This window comes from Triturus cristatus, chromosome 3_2 (assembly GCF_964204655.1).
Source record: "Triturus cristatus chromosome 3_2, aTriCri1.1, whole genome shotgun sequence".
In the NCBI taxonomy this organism is placed as follows: Eukaryota; Metazoa; Chordata; class Amphibia; order Caudata; family Salamandridae; genus Triturus; species Triturus cristatus.
The window spans coordinates 6,470,564-6,491,956 of record NC_140584.1 but is presented as its reverse complement, the minus strand read 5'-3'; the positions used below and the strand labels follow the sequence as shown (position 1 = coordinate 6,491,956).

General features: G+C 46.0%; 1 protein-coding gene and 1 pseudogene across 1 annotated transcript in view; one reads left to right on the top strand and one right to left on the bottom strand.

Moving 5' to 3' along the window:
* Nucleotides 1-21,393, top strand: part of KIRREL3 (kirre like nephrin family adhesion molecule 3) — a 4,147,526-nt gene that overhangs the window by 3,077,753 nt on the left and 1,048,380 nt on the right. The window lies entirely within an intron of this gene.
* Nucleotides 923-3,346, bottom strand: LOC146856670 (uncharacterized; annotated as a pseudogene).

The window sequence follows — 21,393 nt, the reverse complement described above, 5'->3', positions numbered from 1 at the left end:
TGGACTCTCACAGTAGCCTTGAGGAGCGCGTTTGAAGCGAAAGCTTCGACCTCCTAAACTGAAACCGAAAATATCCCTGCTCTCCTCAGCAATCGGGATGCTGAAGAAAGCATTCTTCAAGTCAATCACCGAGAACCAGGCAGCGGAAGCTGGAATCATAGTTAATAGGGCAGTGATATCAGGAACAACTGGAAAGTGTGGCACAACTATTTTATTGACCTCTCTAAGATCAATCACGAACCTGTAAACAGGTGGCTGAGAAGGGTCAGTACGTTTCAAGACAGGCAGAACAGGACTATTGCAAACGTTGCCTCTTGTCTCTTCAATCACATCTTTTCCAATCAAATCATAAATGATCGCTAGCAACGCTTTTTCACCTTCACTAGAGATCTTGTATTGGGGAATGCGTGGCAATTTAACATTGGCTTTCAATGTTACAACATATGGCGGTATTTCCAAAAGGCCCACATCATTAGGACCAGTAGCCCAAAGGACATCAGGAAGAAACGACAATTCGGTCGGAAGTTTATCCTTCGACAAATACATTGGAGAAATCACTTCCCTACCCAGTGTAAGTTGTACTCCCGAGGGAGTACAATATAATGTTGCATACAATCTTTTCAACAAATCCAATCCCAGCAGGTTTTCACCACAACCTGTTGTTAGGATAAGGGGTGCTTCCAATTCACAAGGTCCAACAGAAAGAGGCATAGGGCTAGAAATCGGATTCCTAACCGGGGCGCCAGAAAAATCCACTGAAACATTCATTTCGCCAGACAAAGGCGCGCCAGGGAGTTTGGAATGCATAATGGAACACTTTGTAGCACCAGTATCCAACAGAAGAGGCTCTGACACGCCTGATGTACGGTCCACTTTGATCTACTGGAACTGAAACAACTCCCTCTCTTTGTCTATGGCTGTCCTAGCAATCATTATCTTCCATATTCTCATCTTCCGCATAATAGTCGTCAGTATAGTACTGAGCCGTCCTACCAGACGTGTTAGTATGTTGGTCAAAACTATTCATTGTATTTTGAGATGGAAGGGGACGCGCGTTCTGGGGGAGACTTCCACGTCCTCTACCTCTAGGAGCTTGTTGAACACCTCTACCTCTTGCGCCAAAAGCACCATTCGTACGCTGTAACAGAATAGGACAACTATACTTGAAATGACCCTCTTCTTTACAATATGAACACTGATTGGGACCTACAGGAACACGCAGTCGAGTAAACTCGAACCTTTGCGAGTTTCTCTGAAACTGTTGAGGCTGCTGATAATTACTCTGACCACCACGTGGCGGATACGCTTGTTGTAAAAGAACCTTCGTTTTTAATTCCTTAGTTTTCTTGTCTGCTCTATCCTTCTCATCTTTATCCCTATTTTCGTAATACTGTGCAGTAGCCAATATTTGTGCTGAAGAGGAAACGGCCCAAGAACTCTCGGAATCTTTCAATTTCTTACACAGCTCGGGAAGCAAATTGTGCACAAACTTATCAACGAACAACCGTTGAACACCTTCCGTACTCATATCTTGACCACTGTGGTCAATAAACGTTTCCTCAAACCTGGTGAAGAAATCAGACACTGTTTCATCTTTCTTCTGCTTACATGCAGACAGATTATCCCAATTCACACGCATCGCAGGCATTAAAGTTTTCATATAAGTAATGATTCTAGCAGGAAGTTCTGCTACCAAAGGCTCAGGCTTGGCACCACCAACTTGTCTATCATTTGCAGCACTAATATTAGCCCATGAATCACCTAACTCTTGCGCGTGATCTGTATGGCGAATCAATCCCCACAAAGGCTGTGGGACAACATTCCCAAATAACATGTCTATGTCGGCTAAATTCATAACGCATGAATCTGCAGTCTGTGCTAATTCCTTATAATACCCTGCAGGGTTTTTATGGGGGTCAGGCAAAGTCTGCTTAAGGGCTAAAACTTCAGCTCGCTTCCAAGGAACGTGTACCCAAACACGCTGAAAATGAGCTGGAACAGCAGCAATTTGATTAGCGGCATCAGCTGCAACGGCGTCCTTCCATACCGGAGGGACTTCTCTCATAGGTTACTGTCGCACCTTTTTATCAGAGGAGTCATGTTTAAACAGTGACTGTGAAGGATCCTCAATCCTAAAAGACAACAACGTCGCAACTGCTTTTTCCACATCGGGACCTACAATCGTGCCTTTTTCAAATTCAAATCGTACACGGCACAAATCCTGCGGATTTGCTTCCAAATCATTATCCTCCAATTCCTCACAAAGGAAAACACAAATTTTTTCAAAAACGTATCTCTGTTTCGGTGCTTCCCATTGATGAAAAACATCCATAACTGACTCCACATGATACCTTGAGGGGTAAATAACCCACTTACGCGCCATACAGTCAAACATTTCTTTCTCTCGAGAATCAGGCAGTTGACTACGCGACTGCTTATGCTCTGAATCAGGGGCCATACCAGATGACCCGAAGAGAGGAAATATAAGGCTAGCAACGGTATCAGTCATTCTCTGTCTGGCAGAAGGAGAAGTCGACAAAAGAACAGGGGGAAAAACAGAGGGAGGCAAGGCAGATGCAGATACAGTATCAGGAAAAGCTCCGAGAGAGGCAGTCGATGTAGTAGGCAAAGTCGTAGGGAGCAAAGAGGGGGCAGGCAGAGAAGTCGGCGGCCCCTGAGGGGGCTGCACCATAGTAGTAGGAACCAACTGAAAAGGAGCTGGCGGTTGTGGAGGAACTTGAGGCACAATAACCGGAGGTTGCATAATTAACTGTTGCGGAGGTGCTGTAGCACTCTGCGCATAAGGGGGTGGTGAACTCAACAAGTGTGACATTAAGGGATCTTTCTCCATTTCTTTTGACGCATCTTGCTGAAGAAGCGGCAAAACTGGATAACATTTATCGATCACTAGTTTACACTGCCTGTGCAACTGTTCACTCATCTGTTCTTCTTCATTATCTTGAAACTGCAAAGCAGCTTGCATTATCGAGATACCCTTTTCTCTCTTATTCCTTTTTGCTAATTTAATTTCCTTCTGTTTGGATTCCTTACGCCATAGGCGGAAAGAGTCAAACATCGCCGGCCGGGCTTTCTATTTAAAGAGTCTAACCTCCAGATTATCCAGAATCTCTGTGTCGAAACTACCATATTGGGGCCACTTTAGATCACCATCTTTCCTAGTGTATCGAATCCATACTTCATTATATGCGAGGGGGACTATGCCATGTTTCACATATAGTTCATAAGTTGGAGTTCCAATCGGAGGAACCGGACACGAGTCCTCTAATCGGGAATCCCTATTACAACCAAGACAAAACAAATTTCCAAGTATACTAGAATCAGGCATCTTCGCTCTCTAGTCTAGTTTCAAACTTCAAAGGATTATCGAATACGATAGTCTCGTGAATACACGAGTCCCTTGGCTTTGGTACTTGCAAGTTCCAAATCAAAGATCCCAAGGGGATACCAAACTAAGAACAAAACTAAGGACTGGGAGACGCTCCACTTATACTTAACTGAGGTATCGATGACGTCACCAGAAGACTCGTTTATCGTTTCGCTCTACCAAATCATCAAGGGTCCAAAACAGGGCGATAGTCAGGGCAGCAGTCCTTTGTAGCCGTCGGGACGCGGGGAACCTCGCAGCAAAGACTTTCGGACCACGTTGACATGCAGGGGTCGATGAAGTGGCGGCCTTCCTCCAGAATTTTCACACGAAGCTCCTCACGAACCTCTGGCTTGGACCGGTACCGCTGAAATCGCCCCACGTTGGGCACAACTGAAGTACTGGGTTTTTCAGAACCCAGCGGTGCCAGGGAACACACCCGAAGACTTCGAGTTCTTCCTGTTTCAGACTACAGAAACACAGAGTCTTCTCGGTGAAGTCAAAGATTGTATTTATTGGCTGCAGCCAGTAACAGGTATCCTAGAAGTACAACACGGTGTATATTCTCAGGAGACTGCTCGCTAACAAAAGCCAGCCTTCTCTTTTTATACAAAATATTATGCTTTAGGCAAACATTCCTTATTTTACAGTTGATCATTCACATATTTTCACTACAAAGAAAAAGCAGAGTCATGATGACAAGCCCGTTTTTCGGTTTGTCCAGTCCTTAATCAATTACCCGGCAATGCTTAGTACTTTCATCAGATATCGACGGACCCCCAATAAAAACGGGCACCTCCTCCTCGTAAAGTAAGTCATAAAGAAGGAAACAGGGACAGGTGTGTAGAAGATTAGGCATGGTTTGTGTGAGATGAAAAGGTTTCGTGATATGTTGGGCCCTGATACTAATCTCACTCGGCCGCAGGAAAAGAACAGGCCGAACAGGCTTTGCCTCAGGCAGTGGAGTTAGTTTGCCCAGGTCACAGAGGAGTCAGCGAAGGCGTGCGTGTCCTTCAGACCCATGCTTGGCCTTAGTCCTTAGCCCATGTGAGGGCAATCATAAAATGGCTGCCGTTCTAAAATGGAACCCGAGGGTTCAGGACGGAAACCTTGATTTCGGGTGATTTTGTCACTCGAATATGACGCAAATGCTGGTGCATAGTATCCTAGTCTGCTGATACCAAATTCGTCATGGTAGAACCATGTTAAATACGTGGTTCCGAAATTTACAGTACCACAGTGCCTACCTGTGGATTTTGGGCCCTAGCTCAGCCGGCACATAGGGACCATACCCACATATTTCTGAAAACTAGAGACCCAGCGTAGTCCAGGGAAGTATGGCTTGTGTGAGTCCCCCAACGTTTTCCTACCCAGAATCTCCTGCAAACCTCATATTTTGATGTAAAAAATCACCCTTTTCTCAAATTTCTGTGTGGGTAAGATCTGGAATCTACGTGGATCCACAAATTTCCTACCACCCAGCATTCCCTCAGGCCGCCTGTTAAAAATGGTACCTCACTCGCGTGGGTGGGTCAAGTACCCGTGACAGGCAAGGGCCCAAAACGTATTGAGGAGACATCAAAATGACCTATAACAAATCAACCTGGTTTTGCAAGGGGGTCACCTGGGTTTTTGGCCCCGGGCTCAGCGGCCATCTTGGAAAACTGCCAAACCCACATATTTCTGAAAATTAGACAACCGGGGGAGTCCAGCGAGTTATGGCTTGCATGGATCCCCAAATGTTTTCCTACCCAGAATGCCCTGCAAACCTCAAATTTAGTTGAAAAAATCACTTTTTTCTCGAATTTCTGTGTGGGAAAGTTTTGGAATCCACGTGGATTCACAAATTTTCTACCACCCAGCGTTCCCTCAGGTCTCCCGATAAAAATGATACCTCACTCGCGTGGGTGGGTCAAGTACCCGAGACAGGCAAGTGCCCAAAACTTATTGAGGAGACATCAAAATGACCTATCACAAAATAACCTGGCTTTGGAAGGGGAGTCACCTGGGTTTTTGGCCCCAGGATCGGTGGCCATCTTGGGATACCTACCAAACCCACACATTTCTGAAAACTAGACACCTAGGGGAGTCAACGGAGGCATGGCTTGCGTGGATCCCCTAACGTTTTCCTACCCAGAATGCCCTGCAAACCTCACATTTAGCTGAAAAAAATCACTTTTTTCTCCAATTTCTGTGTGGGAAAGTTCTGGAATCCACGTGGATCCACAAATTTCATACAACCCAACGTTCCCCCCAGGTCTCCCGATAAAAATGATACCTTACTCGCGTGGGTCAAGTACCCGCGACAGGCAAGGGCGCAAAACGTATCGAGGAGATATCAAAATGACCTATCACAAAACAGCCTGGTTTTGCAAGAGGGGTCACCTGGGTTTTTGGCCCCGGGCTCGGTGGCCATCTTGGAAAACTACCAAACCCACACATTTCTGAAAACTAGATACCCGGGGGAGTCCAGCGAGGTATGGCTTGTGTGGATACCTTCTTCACCTACCGGAACCCGACCTTGTTCCCTCCTTCCGGAAAGAGGAGCCTGTCGGCTACTCGTTGTGTGTGAACTGTTCTCGCTGCATATCTTTACGTTATATTTGCTTCTCTTTATGTTTGAACTCTACATGTCTCGAATCAATATGTTCTACTACGGTCACTTCTTTGTTTGATTGCATCTTTGATACATGTTGTAAAGCGCTCAGATACCCTCGGGTCCGGCTAGCGCTATATAAAACTCCTAAAATAAAAATAAATGAATAAATCCCCCAACGTTTTCCAAACCAGAATGCCCTGCAAACCTCAAATTTAGCTAAAAAAACAAATTTTCCACATATTTTTGGGTGGAATCACCGTGCCGGCACAAATGTCCTACCCCACAGCGTTCCCCTCAGTCTCCTGAGTAAAATGATAGCTCACTTGTGTGGGTGGGGCAAGGGCCTGTGACTGGGAAGAGCCCAAAACATAGGGATTAATGGTAAAGCACCAAGAATTTTAAGCGCTACATTTTTTTTAAAATACGTTTTTAGCCAATTCTGCATTGGAAACCCCCACAAGTGAGGTATACTTTTACTTTCGACAAAAATATGTGGAAAATGTGTTTTGTTCAGCTACATTTGAGGTTTGCAGGGGATTTTGGGTAGGGAAACGTTGGGGGATCCACGCAAACCATACCTCATTGGACTTTCCAGGGTGTCTAGTTTTCAGAAATGTGTATCTTTGGTAGGTTTCCCTAGATGGCAGCGAGCCTGGGACCAAAACCCCAAAACCCCAGGCTCCCCCCCCCCAAAACCAGGTAGTTTTGTTATAGGTAATTTTGAAGTCTCCACAGTACGATTTGGGCCATTTACTGTTGCAGCCACTATGCCTACCCACACAAGTGAGGTACAATTTTTATCAGGAGACCTGGGGGAACGCCGGGTTGTAGGAAATTTGTGTCAGCCCGGTGATCCTACAACTTTTCCACACAGAAATTTGAGACAAAAGTGATTTTTTAAAATCAGTCAGTCAGTCAGTCAAAATTGGCTTTATTTCGATATAAAACATATCTTTAAAAGCAATACGATTCATTTTTTAAAAAAAATAAAAAGCCAGTTCATAGAGATAACAATTATACAAGAGCAAAATACGGGTGGCATAAATAAATTACATAAAAATCCATATTTAAAACCATGATTAAACAACATACAAAAGCCTTTTTGATCTGATTAGCCAAGCCCAGTTTAAAAACTTCGCCATACCACAGACCAATAATGGGCGTGTGTCAGATTTTAAAATACGGAGGGCCTCACTACTCTGTCTTGTACCAAGCTCATTACATAGGGGTTTCAGCCATCTAAGGCGAGGAGCTTTGTCCGCAGGACATTCAAATACAAAGTGGGGAACTGACTCAATCCTGGTCTCACAAAAAGAGCAAAAAGGAGTAGTCTGTGCTGGTATCTTCCATCCAGCAGTCAACTCACGTACGGGCAACACACCTATCCTAAATTTAAAATATAAGGCCCTATCTCTAGATTTTAAAATAGTATCGAGATAAGGCTCAAGTGATGCCACCTCCTTTACTGATAGGAATTCAGCAGTACATCTACCTAGATTGGGATTAGAGTTTCTAGAATCCAATACCCATCTCCAGTACAATTTTTTCAAGACAGGCTTAGACGGTGCAGTCCTGGAATGCCAGGCCTCTCCAAGACCCAACTCGCCCAACAGTCGCTTGACATCCCTCAGCCATCCTATTTTGTGCCAACCAGGCATTGATAAAACCTCTGTTAGCCCCTCAGCATAACTTGCAAGCTCCGGAACTCTCCATATGCGACCCCAAAGAAGTAAAGGGCACAACCTTGCATGGTCTTTAATCGGGCAGCAGCCCATGTCAAGGAATAAGGGAAGAGTGGGGGTACTGTAAGGGAGACCCATTAAATCCTTCAAAAACTTATTTTCTGAACGGGTCAACTGCTCTACATTCTGTGCCCCCCAAAGCTCTGCTTCATAAAGCGCCGCACTCACCCCTCTTGCCTTATAAATTTCAAGTACTGGGGCAATCGGTTTGAAGGTGGAGGACCGTTGTTGTTTAAGAAGAGCCCCCACCACCCTTTTATGACTTAGCAGCATTTTATGGAGATGGCAATTCCACCTCATGGTGTCAGAGAGGCGGATCCCTAAATAATCAAACTCCTTGACCCTTTCTAAGGACGCTGAGTTCAGTGAGGGGGGCCTACCCATTTTCTTCGGGGGGTTCAGGACCAAATATTTGGTTTTTCCCGTGTTAATTTCTAATCCCCTCAAATTACAGAAAATTTGGAACCTATCAAGGAGGCTCTGCAACCCAACTGGGGTCTTGGACATCAAGAGGGTGTCGTCAGCAAATAATAGGGTGGGTATTTTCCTGCCCGCCAGGGATGGGGCATCTGAAGGATTTTGTAAGAGATGCTCCACCACTCCATCGACATATAATGAAAACAGAGTGGGGGCTAGAACGCAGCCCTGGCGGACCCCTCTATTTACAATTATTCGGGCGGCCTTTTGGCCCTGATTACCCCACCGAACCTGAGCAAAGTTTTCAGCATGAAACTTAATTATCAAAGATAAAAGGTACGGTGGCATACCTAGGTCTGACAGCACCCTCCATAGACAACTGCGGGGCACTAGGTCAAAGGCAGTCCGCAAATCTATAAAAGCAAGATACAGACTGCCTTTGCCCAGCACAACCACCTTCCAGTATAACAGTAGCAAGCGAAATGACTGCTCAATGCTTCCAGTACCCGACCTAAAGCCCGCCTGAAAATCAAAAAGTACCCTTTTCTCCTCTACCCACTGGAGCAACCTCCCTAAAACTACCTTTCCTGCCACCTTTTGCGAAGAATTAAAAAAGGCTTATAGGGCGATAATTGGCTGGGTCGTCCCGACTCCCTTTTTTAAAAATTGGGACGACCTCAGCGCCCATCCAGGAGTCTGGACGAGGTGCATCATAAAAACTTGCATTAAGTAGTGATGCAATGAGCTTTCCCCATTCTAGTGTATCAATGCGGATCAAATCCCCAGGTAGCCCATCCGGGCCCGCAGCTTTATTTGGGATGAGACGCGAAATCGCATCCTCTACTTCCTTCCCTGTAAACAGGAGATCCTCACTCAGCCCAAAAAAGTAAACCGAAAAACTTTCAGCTGGATCTACCCCAGCCTTCGATGTCACAGTATAAAGGTTGGAAAAGTGGTCAAACCATGATGCCTCAGGGATATTACATGTTATAAGGGAATCTATGGGCTTATCCCTGGTTCTAATTAGATCCCAAAAACTCTTCGAATCCCTCCCAGCACTTGCCAGTTTTAAATCGCACCAGAACTGATTCTCCCACTCTTTCTTCGCCTTACCAATAGCACCCCTGTACAACTTCCTGGCCATACTAATCGATTCGGTATCCTTGAGTTTGACTGCATTAATCAAATCCCTTTTCGCACTTCTGCAGGGGAGAGAATACCAACCAGGGTTACCCTTAGGGCGCCCCATCTTGTTGCCCCTATAACCTGGGTTTCGCACCGTAAAGAGGTCACCCAATGCTTTGGTAGTATGGTTAAACAGAGTGGAAATCTCATGGACATTTGACACAAAAGAATCTAATCTGGACCAAGCATTGGCCATGATTGATCTTATATCCACGATCTTACCCTCATCAAAGGCTACATTCTTCCATTTTAAGCACCTCCCGCAATTCGAGGGGCGAACGTCACTAGTTGACTTCCACACCTGGGGGGCTTGCAGTTTCTCCCCAACCGTCCACATTGGGGACAGTGATAAGGACAGCGGATTATGGTCGCTGTCAGACGAAGGGAGGACTGTCATATCTAACAGATGCCCCCAAAGCTTAAAATTCAACAAGATATAATCTATTCGGGATGAATGGCCTACCCTATTAAAAGTGTGGGCCCCACAGGAATCCGATTTTGACCGTCCATTTACTGCCCTCACACCATATTCTAGGGTTAGGGCATTTAAATGGATAACACTCTGGGTCCAGCTCTTAATAGGTGGTATTGACAGGGGTGGAATGCCTCTCTTAGCATCTTCTTCTTGAGTGCCTAATATGTCATCCTCGGCTAGGGGTTCATAGGTGAAATTAAGTCCCCTGCTATCATAATAAACAAATCTACCCTACAGGATCTGAGTTCATCCTCTAGGCCCAGTAGGGTCGGTGAGGCCGCACCCCCTTTCTGGGATCTAGCATAGATATTAAAAAGCTCTAAAGTCCGCCCCCCAGGAGGCCCTCTAACTACTAGTTTCTGCAAGTCTAGTGACTTGGTTTCTATACACCTTACGTGATACCCCAATAAAATGCTGACCCAAATTAACAGACCACCTGAAGGTCGGCCTCTCCCACCAGACGAGGGAATTGCAGGAACAAAGTAGGTGATGTAGCCAACCTTATATCGGGGTTCCAGACACCAGGTTTCCTGGAATAAACATATCCCGAATGACTCAATAAAAGAGTTCCATTCCGGTATGTCCAGGTTACGAGAAATGCCCGCTATATTCCAGCTGACAATCTTCAGGACCTCGTCGTCGAAAACAACCTGCGCAGAGGAAACCCTCTGAGCAGGTGGACTATCCTCAGATCCAGAGTTGGTTGGTGCATCACTCGCAGACTTCAGCTGGTTTGGGGCATCAAGGGCGGGCTCATCAGAATTTAAATAACCTGTTGGCTCGACAATATAAGACACAACACTGCCCTCAGAAGGAGGTGAGTCGTGGCAGGGTTGCCCCAAAACTACCCCTTTGCAATCTAGGTCACAGCCCCCCTCCTCCTCAAAAACAGCAGATAACTTCATGGAAGGTTGGTAACTATTCTGTCAACAATCCTGCCAAGACCGCATGGGGAAAGGGGATGGGATTTGACGGAACAGGCTGAACTGGGAGAGATTATGAGAAGATTGTCTGCCATTTCATCCCTCCCAACTTACGGCTCTAGGAGGCCGGGTGGGAACTACATAGGGGTAAAAATAACTAAGGTCACGCATACCAATTCCTGTGTTAGGGCCCAAACCGCCCTCACTATTATTAAACCTACAAACATAGCTTGCTACCCTAGGGTCTTCAAAATTAACTATAATACAGTCCCCCATTATGTCTTTGGGCCGGGTGCCTAACCAGCTAACCCTCCTCACATGGATAACCCGGCCACCTAATGAGCTAGGAAGAGGTCTATTCTCCTTCAGCCAGAATAAGGTTTTATTCTTAAGTTCGACGTGTGACTCTTGTTTACCTGGCTTTAGCACGGGAACCCCAGTAAGTACTGTCACAAAAGGCTGACAGTCTGGGGGTAGGTTGGGATTAGGGACAGGCAAACTACCTGGAGCATTTCTTAATTAAAATGTGGGAATTGACGTTATTTTGCCAGATTTGGTATTAGATACACCAGTACAATTACCATCGCCAGAATTGTTAACCACAGCGGTACCGCTTGTACTTGGGCCCACAAATCTCGCAGGCATCACAGGATGGGTGATGCTACCCGGTGCTGCGTTAGATTGCGCCAAGACCCCCATTAAAGCTTCCCCTGAATTTGGAATGCCCACAGATTGTACAACGGAGCTATTTTCTTCCACCACCCCCTGCGCTGCCCCACATGTGTTAGTTAGACTTATTGGGGCTGTAGATGACTCGCAAGGCGCAAAATTCCCTACTAAACCATTCTCCCTATTTTTAGAGTAGAGTTTGATGAGAGATTTTAGGGAAAAGAAATTATCAAGAGTGGCTTGCTCGAATCTGTCCAGTCGCTCTGTTAGCCCCTTTACTCTTTCTAAAACCGGGATCAACAATGATTTCATGATTTTTTCGAGCTGGATGATTAATGGGGTCTCGGCTGCGTGGCCTTCGGGTTTATCGAGGGGATGGGACGTCAAATCCACACACGTCTCCTCTACAATTGCACCAGTAGCAGCTCCCCTCTTTTGCCCCTGGGAATGACCAACATCCACCCCTGCACCCTTATAGGACCAACCCACCCTACTTCCAACTCTCCTAGGTTTCTTGAAGGTCTTTGAATAACTGCCCTTACGTGGACTAGCCGGTCGTTTTCTTTTGCTAGAAGGTAAGCCATTTGCTGCCAATGGTAAGGGCACAGAGGGGGCAGTGGAATCCTCCTGGCAAGGTGAAATAACAACAGGGAGCAAGGGCGCAGAGGTCTCAATTGGCCGTGGCTCTGGCAGGGCACTCTCACTTCCCTGCGAAGCCACAGCAGACAAGCTCTCTAACCGGTCCAGGCTCGCCCTAATCGCAACAACCCGTGGGTGGTCAGGGTCTAGTAAAACATTACCTAGGGGATCAGATGCGTGAGCAAGGGAAACATTAAGTAAAGGGTCAATTGGGCGTACTGGGGAGTGAACTAATGCCAGAGAGCCCAACGAAGAGCGTTTGCCGGTCAGAGGTTCCCGAGAAAGACGCCGTTCAGTCATGGCGATTTCTTTTTCGATAACCGTGACAACTCGGGTTATAAATTGATCCATAGTCCCGGAAACACAACCAGCACCAGCCCCGCCTGCCCCCCTCAACCCCCTACCAGATCGCGTAGACATTGACATGGAGACCTCAGCACAGACAATGAAGCCACAAACTGCGTTTAGAGAAGAACTCCTTTAGATAACAGTCCAGTGGGCAACGCTGCTACTTGCCACCCATGCAACTCCTATAGCAGATATCAGAGGGGTGGCCCAGCCCAGCCTTGTCCAGCCCCGGACGGCCACAGACGGCCCGCCCTTTGCCCGGGCTTAGCCTGGCGATGCCCGCGCGCGATCCCGCGACGCGGGGGTTGGGGCGATCTCTTAAGCGCCTCCTGGCGCGAAAACGGCGTCGGCGGCTTCCTGCCGCAGGGGTCGCTGGGAAGTGTAGTCCTGTCTCTGCTCCGCGGCCGCTATGGGTGTTGAAGCGGCGGCGGGAGACGGGACGAGCCAAGGGCCAAAGCACAGCAGAACAGGAGAGGAGAGTCACTACCACAGACCCTTTATGTTAAGATCAAAGGGACCGTTGTTTTGTGTAGGCTGCGTGGTAAGAACCATTACAAAAATCTAAATTTGAGGTTTGCAGGGGATTCTCAGTCGGGAATTGTTGGGAGACCCACGCAAGCCATACCTTGCTAGACTTCCCAGGGTGTCTAGTTTTCAGAAATGTGTGGGTTTGGTAGGTTTCCCTTGATGGCTGCCGAGCCCGGGGCCAAAAACTCCTGGGACACCCCCCCTTACAAAACCAGGTTGTTTTCTGATAGGTAATTTTGAAGTCGCCTCAATAGGTTTTGGGCCCTTGCCTGTCGCGGGTACTTGACCCACCCACCCACACAAGTGAGGTACCATTTTTCTCTGAAGACTTTGGGGAATGTGGGCTGGGTGGAATTTTGTGGATCCACACATATTCCAGAACATTCCACCATAGAAATGTGAGGAAAATTTGTTTTTTTGGACACATTTTGAGGTTAGCAAGGGATTCTGGGTAACAGAACCTGGTGAGAGCCAGACAAGTCACCCCATCCTGGATTCCCCTGGGTGTCTAGTTTTCAAAAATTTATAGGTTTGCTAGGTTTCCCTAGGTGCAGGCAGAGCTAGGGTTCAAAATCTACAGCTAGGCACTTTGCAAAATAGTTTCAGTTTTCACTGTAAAATGTGGTGTGTCCACGTTGCGTTTTGGGCAGTATCCTGTTGCGGGCACAATGTCTATCCACATAAAGTGGGGTACCATTTTTCTTGGAAGACTTTGGGGAATGCGAAGTGGGTGGAATTTTGTGGATCCACGCAGATTCCAGAACTTTCCACCACAGAAATGTGAGGAAAACGTGTTTTTTGACAGATTTTAGGTTTGCAAGGGATTCTGGGTAACAGAACCTGGTGAGAGCCAGGCAAGTCACCCCCATCCTGGATTCCCCTGGGTGTCTAGTTTTTAAAAATGTATAGGTTTGCTAGGTTTCCCTCTGTGCCGGCAGAGCTAGAGTTCAAAATCTACAGCTAGGCACTTTGCAAAAAAAGGGTCCGTTTTCACTATGAAAATGTGGGTTGTCCACATTGTGTTTTTGGCCGTTTCCTGTCATGGGCACGAGGCCTACCCACACAAGTGAGGTACCATTTTTCTCGTAAGACTTTAGGGAACGCAAGGTGGGGGGAATTTTGAGGATCCACACAGATTCCAGAACTTTCCACCACAGAAATGTGATGATTCCTTTTTTTTATTTTTACAAATGTTTAGGTTTGCAAGGGATTCTGGGTAATAGAACCTGGTGAGAGCCAGTCAAGTCACCCCATACTGAATTCCCCTGGGTGTCTAGTTTTCAAAAATGTATAGGTTTGCTAGGTTTCCCTAGGTGCCGGCAGAGCTAGGGTTCAAAATCTACAGCTAGGCACTTAACAAAAAAAGGGTCAGTTTTCACTGTAAAAATAAAGTGTGTCCACGTTGCGTTTTGAGCCCTTTCCTGACGCGGGCACTAGGCCTACCCACACAAGTGAGGTACCATTTTTATGAGGAGACTTAGGGTAACACAGAATTGTAGAGCAACTGTTATTACCTACTGACTTTCGATGCATTTCTGCCTTCCAAATGAAATACAATGTGTAAAAAAGAAGTCATTTTGAAAAATTACCTATAATTCTCATGCTGGTATGGGTACTCACAATTTCGGAAATGTGCAAATATCTACTGTTTCTAACCTCTATATTTTGTTCCAATTTCAGAAATACATAGGTGTCTTTCATACCGAATTTTCTATGGAAATATTTTCCCAAATTAATTGCTATATACCCGGTACATATTAAAAACCATTGCAAGACGCTGCTCAGTTATTGGCTCTGGGTTCGTCGGGTTCTTGGTGAACCTACAAGTCCTATATATCCCCACAACCAGAAAGGTCCAGCGGACGTAACAGTATATTGCTTTCAAACAGCTATCATAATTAGAAGAAGTTACAGGTGAAAACGTTGACACAAATGGCTGTTTTTTTCAACTAATTTTCAATTTTTCCTATATTCAACTGTTAGTTTCTATAAAGAAACCTTGAAGGATCTACACAAATGACCCCTTGCTGAATTCAGAAGCTTGTCTACTTTTCTAAAATGTATAGCTTTCCAGAATCCATTATTGCTTTCATACCCATTTCTACCATTAACTGGAAGGAGGTTGAAAGCACAAAAAATAACAACTATAGGCTATGTCTCAGAAAAATGCCAAAACTGTGTAAACAATGTTGGTTTTCTGACAAAAGTCTGCTTGTCCCTGAATGCTGGGAAAATGGTGATATCAGCACCACAACCCCTTTGTTGATACCATTTGCAGGGAAAAAAACAGACGCTTTCATTTGTAGCCCTTTTTCCCCATTTTTCCCCCCAAAAACTAACTTTAGCTGTATTTTGGCTAATTTCTGGGTCCCCTCTAGGGAAATCCACAAACCCTGGGTACCTTCGGAACCCCCATGTTGGTGGAAGAAAAGGACGCAAATTTGGCGTGGAAACCTTATGTGGTCAAAAAGTTACAGGGGCCTAAGAGCAAACTACCCCAAATAGCCAAAAAAAAAGGCTTAGCACGGGGTAGGGGGGAATAGGCCTAGCAGCGAAGGGGTTAAGATAACATAGTATTTATCCCAGCTGTGTTTTTATGTTTTATTTTCATGCACATCTCGTGATTAAAAAGGTTCATCTTTCGCATTCAAGCAATTGCCATCAAACTTAAATACCATTCTTAAGTGCTCAGAGTAAATAAACAATATAGGTGTTCGTGCTTCGAAATACTCACCCACAATTGTTGGGTGTCATGTATCGCGGGAGTGGGTACCCTGTAGTCACACTCTGAGGGTGCCAGATCGGGAAGATAGGAGCAGCAGTTATTTACACAGGCAGGTCAATGATAATCTTACCACAGAGAAGGCGAGAGACCCCCTGTAACCAGACTCCAAATGCCCAGTGGCGCCACTTACTTCCTCAAGGTTCCTGCCCCAGCTACTCGCCTAATTGCTCTCTGTGTCTCCCAGCTTTCGGTGGGAAGGAGGTGAGAGGCACTGGTATTTATGTAAAGACGCGGGTCAGAAATGCCGTTCTGGTCCGCATCACGTAACTCACGTCCGACGTGATTAACACAGAATTACCAATGACTGAAGATGAGAATACCCCAATCAATGGTTACGGTTGTTGGAAATCCACCAAACAGACTGGAAACTATAAATAAACTAGCATTGGTAAATGGATTAGGTTTCTTCAATGTGATTAATAGTAAGTTGTTATTTGTTGTAAGTTGTCGTTTGGTGAATAGTTGTGCAATATACACTTTTGAAAGTGTTGAAGTGTTAGGACTTGTTTTTTACGAAAGGCAATATGTTTTGTTGGAACTGCTTTTATTATAAATTGGGGATACTAGGTAACTGGGGTTGTACTATGCAAAAATACATGTACTTGATATGTAGGCTTAAAATGGACCCAGCTCTGGGGAGAATAGGTAAAATGTGGATGAAAAACCAAGCAAGGTCAGCGTTTTGTTGAATCCTAAAAAACGAAAATAAGAAAGGTATATGAAAATGTGTTGTTTGGTTATTTTCTATTGATAAAAAGGGATTGATAAAAAGGGAACTTTGATGCTGTGCACAATGGTGACACGTTTAAAGGCGTGGCCAAAAAAACAACTTTTTTTGGTCTTTCACATAGAGGTATGTACATATAAAAAAACACACAGTTTCAATATAAAATAAATGCAAGTTAAGTTACTCAGTTGGAAATGCAGCATCATACTTTATGAAGTGTCTGTTAGTTTAAGTATTTCACAGGTATGTACCTGTTACCAGAGAGCCAGGAATTGAATCCTGATTGGAGCAGTGGTGAATAGTTGGGAGCATACATAGGTCCCAGAAGCCCTTTCGATGCAGGGGCCTGCGTTATGTCCCTTTAGAAAGCACATGTGTCATAGCAGAGCTGGTAACTCTTTTCCAATACAACTGAGAAAAAAATGCTTGTTCTCAGGTAACTTCAATTGATTCCATTAATTAAAGCTAATACAAGCTTCCAAGCTCCCATTATATTTGCAAATTAACCCATCATGCACGTTTAGACTTCTTTCAGGAAAGCAGGCGCTCTGGGAAGAAGGACTGTTTACCTGTGTGTTACAATGTGGCTGCCTTTTCCCTGTGAAGAGCTGTTGTCATGTTGAACAATGTCTCAGCCTTGTGCTGTCTTGCATGGACATTGCGCATTCATGTAGCCGGGGTTCTCTATTTCACACATATCCTGCACACCTCTACACAGCTTCCAACCTTGTTACTGTGCAGGAATGTGGGAGTGCATGTTCTAATTATGGTTTTCTAGTTGTGTATACTCATGTGAGTTCATTACATACACAATTGACTCCATATTAGAGGACGGTGGGCACAGTGTAGCAACTCTGATCGGATGGGCCCAGTCATACTATGTAGATTGCTAGCACTGACGCTCACCCAATTTCATCATTGCAAAAGTAGTTTATCTTCAGAGTATCACACATTGTTTAACTCAGGCCCCCTCATTTGAATGTGTACATGTCTCCTCTGACAATTCTTATTTTGGACCAGGGACACAACTTACTGCCACACCCTGATGGAACCCAGATCCTACATTGACTCTCATGTGCCTACAACATCAACAATATGTGTGACCATATTCAATAGACTGACATGCCAGCCTGTTTTTGAGGGCTCTGGGTCAACCTGAACCCCATATGGTAGTAGTGCTGGAATTGGTGACATGTACCTGCCCAGGTTTGCCACAGAACTGGGCCCATCCACCTCAGCCTCCTACCATCCCTGATTCATGGGCTTTGTGGTGGCAAACTAGTTATTCCTATACCTTGAAAGATCCCTGTTTCACATCCTCCTAATTTGACATCCGTGGCATGGTGAGACAACGTGCCTCCAGACTACTCCTGCCACGTGTTACATCTTCACCCAGGACCACATCACAAGTAGAATGTAGTGCCCAAATGGGCTCCTCTATGTCATCCCATCCCAGCTGAGACACAAGTGTGACAATGGCAGACACAGTGGTGCATGTGTATTTCTCAGGTTACCTTGCTGTACACATATGCCTTCTCATGTCCTTCTTGTGCAATGTATTCCCATCCACACACAGTGGCAGTCCAACGTGCACAGCAGTGCCTACGATCCACTGCACTGCCAGAGGCCCAACAGGGCCCCACACCATATTTTCTTTCAACACACATGGTCCTCTGGTGTACATCACTTGCATTCACCCCACACCCAGGTGTTTATTTACAAGACCAGTGTGCCCACAGAGCATCACTTTTCTTGATGTTCCAAGGGCTCACAGTGTAGACCCACATCTGGAAATCATACAAAGCCACATTAACATAGAGGCTGCGCTTTGCATTGCTTTGCCTTAATCCATGCCTACGAGGCCATTCAAAGCTATGCAAGGTGGCATTATGTCGCCTCATAGATATGAGAGGCCTGCGCCACCTGAGTGTAATTTAAAGTGAGGGTCTGGCAGCACAGGCCTGTTGTAAGTGAGACCTCATGTTTTTTGCTTGGTATTGTGGGACTTGTAGTTCTGGTGACTCATGTTGTACATTCAACTACAAGTGTCAGTTTTACAGAGGTGACCGTGGACTGATGCTGCACTTCAGTAATGGAAGGGAGAGAAGTGATGTAGCTGAAGTGAGCTGTGCAACATGGAACTGGGCAATTTGACTTACATTTATGCGATGCTTAATGGTACATGACCCACATACCTGCCCTTTGCCCTGTACACGGCACAGTGGAGCACTGTTACTTACTTAGCTGCACTGCACGACATGACCTTTTTGCCCATATTGCCCCTTGTTGCAACTTACCCTGTAGGAATTGTTGTTCCTCATGGATGTCCCCAAGATATCTTTAGCTAACCAGACAGCTCTGCTGTCTGATAGGCGTCAACCTAATAATACATGGTCCCAAATGCTTAGAGCAGATTATTGACATGAGGGTTGTACCGAGAGTGACCACGACCAACTATGCCTTGGGTGCTAAATCAAATTGAAGACTCTCCCTATTGCTTTATATATTCCTGAAATCACCCTCTTTAATAAGAAAAGCTGTGTAATGGACTCTGAAATATTTAACATGGAAGGTTAGCCATCTCTAGACATTGGGCCTCTCCTATACAAAGTTTCCACTTGAGACACTCCCCTGGCCGGACGTGGCCCGAGGATATAAATAAATGAGCGTACGGTTGTTTGCGCTTTCACCGAATGTATAGCCCAGAGTCTGTGTCTCCTTTATTACAATGCAGCCTGTTTGCATCCACAAGGGTCAGCTAGGCCCCACTGCACATGCTACACTGGCGATGAGGCCGATACAGGCCTGCACTCTCCTGCCGAGGTGTGGTACCCTGCACACTGCGTGCCCTACAGAGCTGTGATGCCATGTCATGCAGCACTGCTGCTGTGAGGCCTGCGGATGAGTGTCCGTGCACCCACAATGGCTTCCTGCCTATGCCAATGTCCCTGACACCCGTCACAGGCTGCCGGCCCAATCCAGCGATCCGGTAACCACAAGCCGCACCCTGCTTCAAATCCTACCTGGGGAGACTGCAGGTGGGTATGCCGTCAGAGCGGCCTCTGCCTTGTGCTTCCCCCAGGGCTGCAGTTCGGGACACGTGGGCTCATAAGGAACGTCGCAGCTCCAGCGGCATGCCTGGATTGATTAAGGCGGAGTTTGGAGAACGACTCCGGCTCCTGCATCTTGGAGAACATTTGTCACCTCCACCTCCAAAGTAAATAAAACAAAAAGAAAGAAAAAAATAACAGAATAGAAAATAGAGAACAGTAGAGTCAAGGCACAAGTGTTACTTCACCCTGCCCAAGTTGGAAAGGAAAAGAAATATATAAGTGGTACCAAAGAAAGAAAAAGAAAGAAAAGAGGGACAGATAATACAAATAATACACTCTATTCTGTGGGCTGCATGAAGCACTGATTTACACAAACACCCCCAGCCTGTGGGTAATCAAACAGCGCATCTACCACAACAGGCGAGGTAGTGACAAACAGGCATGGGCGAACAGGGACAACAGGGGGTGGCTGCCCACCCAGTGCCAGGTCCATGTGCCCCCACAGCCATGACACCACTGATGCCCTTAAGCAAACTGGCCGACCCAGCAGCCTCGGCACCTCAATGGCATTCCTGGATAGGACGACTGAACCACTACTTCCGCAGCACAAGAGAGGAGGATGGCACCGTCAAATGATCGCTAATCATGCACTACGGTGGCTCAGAAATATATGAACTATTCAAAACTCTGCCAGACACTTGTGTCAACGATAACTTTGAGGCAGCAGTAAGGGCACTAAACAAACACTTTGACGCTCAAATCAATCCCAATTTTGAGCGCTTTAAACTGTGGCAAGCCATGCAAACAGACACTGAATCAGTAGACATGCTCTATGCAAGACTACGGAAGCTGGCAAACATGTGCACCTTCCATGTTCAGAGGGAGGAGATCAGGGCACAAATTGTCCAAGGGTGCCGATCTATGGTACACTTTCGACTAATTCTACGACAGCAAGGGATCTCGCTCGATGACATACTCATCCTAGCACGATCCCATGAGCTATCAAACTCGAGGGCTGAAGAAATGGAAGCTGCCCTCCTCAAACCTCCCACAATACTGAATCAACAGAGATCACCGAGTGTAAAAGTGGAGAGAGCTGATGCACTGCAACGGAGACTTGAACCCCACACCGAAAACTCCAGCATGACGCCGAACGGGACCTGTGGCAACTGTGGTCTAGAACCGTCCACATCAGGCACGTGTTTCTCTAAAGGGAAAACATGCTCCAGATGCGGAAAGCTCAACCACTTTACGAAGTACGCTCCAGTGGGAAATTGAGACCGTTTGCAGACAGACTGAGGGCCACTGCGGCAGTGCTCCGACAGCTGTCCCTCGATCTCCTGCCGGACATCACAGCAGCCAACAGATACGAAGGTGAGGTAAATACAGAAGAAGCCGAGGAGGAAGTCTTTCTAGCATCATTCGCAAGACACAAAAACCGCCTTGACTGCCACCTCCAATGTGCACAGTACAAATTGAGGACACACCAGTGAGAGCGCTCATTGACACTGGCGCATCTGTGAAAGTTATGGACTCTGTGCAGTATGAGCAGTGTTGTAGATGATCCTTTTTGCAGGGTTATCCTCAAACCTTTTGCTTCTTTCTCCTATTTTTTCCTGACCTGCTGTTGTTGGTTTAGGACTCTGGGCACTTTACCACTGCTATTCAGTGCTAAAGTGCACATGCTTTCTGTGAAATTTGTATTATGGAGTGGTATTTCCATGATTGGCGTATTTGATTTACTGGTAAGTCCCTAGTAAAGTGCATTTAGTGTGCACAGGGCCTATAAATCAAATGCTGCTAGTGGGCTTGCAGCACTGGTTGTGCCACCCACACAAGCAGCCCTTCAAAGGTAACTCAGACTTGCAACTGCAGTATCTGTGTGCAGTCTAGTACTGCCATGTCGACTTAGCAAGTA